This window comes from Vanessa tameamea, chromosome 27 (genome assembly GCF_037043105.1).
Source record: "Vanessa tameamea isolate UH-Manoa-2023 chromosome 27, ilVanTame1 primary haplotype, whole genome shotgun sequence".
NCBI lineage: Eukaryota > Metazoa > Arthropoda > Insecta > Lepidoptera > Nymphalidae > Vanessa > Vanessa tameamea.
In genome coordinates, this window is record NC_087335.1 from 3,572,199 (window position 1) to 3,576,990 (window position 4,792).

A 4,792-nucleotide genomic window follows, 5' to 3' on the forward strand; every position below is an offset into this window, starting at 1 on the left:
TAAGCTGCAGTTTATTTATTTATTCTCGAATTATAACAGATATATTTAATACGTGATTTGAATATATTCGGTAGCAGAGTCGTTGAAGTCTTAACGTCGGTTGTCGTCATCGTCGTCCTGCTCCCTCTGCGAAAAAGAAAATAGTATTTATATAACTACACCGATTAGGCTGTAAGATGAATTATTTGTGCCTTTGCGTTTAGGAAATAAATAACGTGGAAATCTTATAAAGTGTGGCCCTTCTTAATGTTAATTATATTATTGTTTTTTTTTTACACTGGCAATACTGGAAATATTTTTTTTATGATATCGGGAGGCGCGCGCAAATGAGCCACCTGATGGTAAGTGGTCACCACCGCCCATAGACAATGGCGTTGTAAGAAATATTAATCATTCCTTACATTACCAATGCGCCACCAACCTTGGGAACTAAGATGTTACGTCCCTTGTGCCTGTAGTTACACTGGCTCACTCATCCTTCAAACCGGAACACAACAGTACTGAGTACTGTTATTTGGCGGTAGAGTATCTGATGAGTGGGTGGACTTACCGAGAAGTGCTTGCACAAAGCCCTACCACCAAGTAAATTAATTAATATTAATTTAATTAGACGAAGACATTGATAAGACGATGCTATTTAACTTACCAAGTATGGTTGGTATCCTTGGTTATAATAAGTATTGGTATATCCTTGACCTTGACCCTATAAAAAAAAAAAAAAATTTAATTCACCATGATTGTCAATGTCAATGTCAAACAGAGCTAGTCTAAACGATACTAAAACTATCGATTACGCTCTTGAAATGACAGTAGGTTGTGTACGACATTATCTATACATATAATAAAATTGGAGTGTCTGTTTGTAATATTAAAATAACCCATTTTTACTAAATGCATATGTATGTATGTATACACGGTACATATACCCAAATAACATTTTTTTACAATTTTTATCTGTCCGTTTGTTCCGGCTAATCTCTGGAACGGCTGAACCGATTTCGACGGGACTTTCACTGGCAGATAGCGGATGTAATAAGGAGTAACTTAGGCTACTTTTATTTTAGAATTACATTTAGAGTAAAAATAAAATCCCGCTGCAATATCCAAATAACTTAAATTCAAACAACGCGCAAGAAGTCGCGGGCACAGCTAGTCTATAATAAATATAACATTTAATGGATACATATCAAAACAGTGAAATATATTAAGTATTTTCTCAAGATTTCACGAGTGAGATATGCAGTGAGTTCTTACAGAAGATTCGCACAATATTGCCGAACACTGATCGAAATATATATTATTTTAAACTGTCGTATAGTACTCACGTAATATGTGTTCGTCTGTAATAAAATAAATTGTGATTAATTAACGTCAAAGATTTTTTTTCTTTAATAAGCTTTACCTTTGGTTTTTAATCAAAGGACAGTTTAACCTAACTGATATTATAAACGCGATTGTGAGTTCGTTCGTCTGGAACGATGTACAATGAAAATAAAAATTAATAATCAATACTTACGTCGTATCCGTAGCCGGTATTTCCGTAAGTTGGCTGTAAAGATTATACACATTAAATGAATCACTGTATAAGTTGAGTGTATATTTGGTAGGGGTTTATGCGAGTCCGTCTGTGTAGGTTCCACCGTATATTTTACCGCCAAGCCGAAATACTTAGTGTTGTTATGTATTCCCTTTTACATGAACTTTAGTAAAAAAACAACCCATACTCACTCTGTGTGCTCCCAAAAATATAGATATAATTTTAAATAGTTTTTTTTATGTGGACGAGCATGTGGCCCACCTGGAGGACAGTGGTTACCACCGCCTATAGACAATGAAGCTGTAAGAAATATTAACCATTTCTTACATCCACCAACCTTCGGAATTAAGATGTATTGTCCTTTGTGCCTGTACTGTTGTTTAGCGGTAGAATATCTGATGAGTGGGTATCTACCCAGACGGGCTTGCACAAATCCCTACCACTAAGAAATCAATAAAGAGTCAATTATTTTTTTATGGTGATGGTGTTTTTTTTTTTTACAAATTCGATAAGACTCGAAGACAAGAAAGAAAATATATCATAGAAAAAGTTTTAAAATGGTAATTTAAGTAATTATTTTTGGAAAGTTGTGTGCGTGGAGAGTGTTTGTGAAGTAATCGTTTCTAATATAAATGGAAAAATAAATAAATATATTTTGTTTACCTTGTAATAGTGGTACTGTTGAGAAAAAAAAATGTTATAATAATTTTCATTATATACGAATTTATAAATTAAGCGAATAAAATTGTCAAAGGACTTCTGCCAACTTGGCTCCTAGAGTCTATTTTTTTTTTCTTACTTTTGGATTTGAACCAAGGCTCGTCACCTAACTTACAAGCTGGCAAAGATGTAGACGGGGTTGTAGCGAACATACATATCGACATATAGACATAATTTCTAATATATTAAATGCGAAGATTTTATAAAAAGAGACGAAATAAATTGGTTTGTCAATATTTGCAGTGTTAACGTCGATGGGCGGAGGTGACGCCTATTTGTCGGTCTATATCAGTTAAAATTATTTTAATTACCTTGTTGTAGTAGTCATAATATGGCTGCAAAGTAAAAAAGAATGAGTTACTGATTTTATTGAAAATAAAAAAGCAGAGAAATCCCCCCCAAAGTGAGAATTAGGGGTCAGTAGTCCAAATTCGAAAGAATTCCTATATTTCAAACCGGAGAAAGATATTTTATAAATTTCACAGAACCCTTTAATTGAATATAAGTTATTATAAAATAATTTTAAAAAAGTTAGAAATAAAAAATGTTTTAAACGTAGAAATCTATATTTTTTTTATTAATTTAAAAACGGCAGTGCTATACTGGGCATTATTAAAATTTATTAAATGTTAATAGTAGGAGAAAAATTAAATCTTACCGGTCTGTACGAGCCGTAATAATACGGAGAATACTGTAAAAAAGCATATAGATAAAAAAATATTTTATTTCAAATTCAAAATATGGCTCAGTGGTTAGAACGCGTGCATCTTAACCGATGATTACGGGTTCAAACCCAGGCAAGCACCACTGAATTTTCATGTGCTTAATTTGTGTTTATAATTCATCTCGTGCTCGGCGGTGAAGAAAAACATCGTGAGGAAACCTGTATGTGTCTAATTTCAACGAAATTCTGCTACATTTGTATTCCACCAACCCGCGTTGGAGCAGCGAGGTGGAATATGCTCCAAACCTTCTCCTCAAAGGGAGAAGAGGCCTTAGTAGTGGGAAATTTATAGGCTGTTAATGTTAAGTAGACTCATATACTTTTGGATCGTTATATTACAGTGTGGAATTAATGTAATGCTATCACTGGTTCGGAAAGTAGATTTTACCGAGAAGAACCGGCAAGAAACTCAGTAGTCACTCTTTTCCACCGTTTTAATTACAGATATCAGTAAAGTACATTCACATGTTCCACGTCAATAATCTAAATTTAAAGCGAGTGAAATTGCTAAACGCATCTTCGAAGGTATATTGTTTTAATTAAATTAGATTTTTTGTTAGGCATTACGAAAAATGCCTTGTCCTTTCTTAGTATAGATATAAAGTATTATGATGAAAGTTCTTACGTATCTGAAGCTCAGGCTCTGAAAAAAAAAAAAAGGTCAGTATCATTTCTAAATTTAAAAAAAATATCGTAAAATAATGTAGTGTATACATACGCCAAGATCGTAGGATTTGCCATAGTACTATAAAAAAAAAAAGAAAAATATTAATCAGACTGAAGTTCTAAATTTAAATGTTAACGGCCTCACTTATAAACGTTGCTTAGCGGAGTTTAGATAATACATTTGTCTCTTTCTGATTTGACATTTGAAATAAACGCAATGCTTTTATTTCCTACTAATTAATGAATACATATATATACATTTTATTACTTATATGCTTATAAAATATTTTATTGTGTTATATGTTATTGATTGTTTTTTTTTAATTGTTCATCTTTAGACTATGTCATAGTCTAAAGATGAACGATTAAAAAATTTGGTTTGTCTAATAATATATTTTTTATACACTTTTAATAATTAATTATTATATTTATTACTGTTTGTATGTGAACTCACACTTCTCTGGGAAGCTGCAGAGCCCTGTTAGAAAAAAAAAATAGTACAGTCACTTTGAATAATTATTATGTAAAGTTACGTATGTGTATGTGATTGGTTTAAATTAAAAAATAATAATAATAAAGTTTTGGTTTGTTTGGTTGTTTATATGTCTGGATAGACTGTCAATCAGGGTCGGGCCATAAGTTTAGGGGGCCCTGCGCTAACACTACTAAGGGGCCCATCTAAGACATATCTGAACGTAGACTTGAATTCAATTATTTGAATGGGTTTGATTTATTGCAGGACTTGCAGACTGCAAACCATACGATCTGTTTAATTTAATAAAGTTATGGATTCATTATCGTCTATTTTTGACTTTGACTTGACTTTGAAGGCCAAAAAGCCATATGGTAGATCCGGCCCTGCTGTCAATGTTGAGGATGCGTCGAAAAAAATAGTAGTCAATATTTGACCATTAAGTACACGCTCTCTAGTAAAGTAGTATGACGTTTGACGAGTGTTAAGCGCAGCTGTCACGTACACCAAGATGGCCGGTTTGTTTTAGTTCTTTTGTAGTGCAACACTTTATCTAGATATTATTTAAATAATACAAACTATAAAGTATTATTAAATCTATTGTCAAGTTTGTTTTATTGTTATAATCCTTTAACAAATATAAAATTTAAAATGATGATTTTTATCTTACTTG

General features: G+C 32.3%; 1 long non-coding RNA gene across 1 annotated transcript; it reads right to left on the reverse strand.

Annotated features, from left to right (window-relative positions):
• On the reverse strand, positions 1-697 carry LOC135194186 (uncharacterized). The gene is made up of 2 exons (XR_010309702.1): positions 647-697; positions 1-126 (listed from the first exon to the last, which is right to left on the reverse strand). It is a non-coding gene; the product is annotated as an uncharacterized LOC135194186 (long non-coding RNA).
• Between the last annotated feature and the right edge of the window lie 4,095 nt (positions 698-4,792).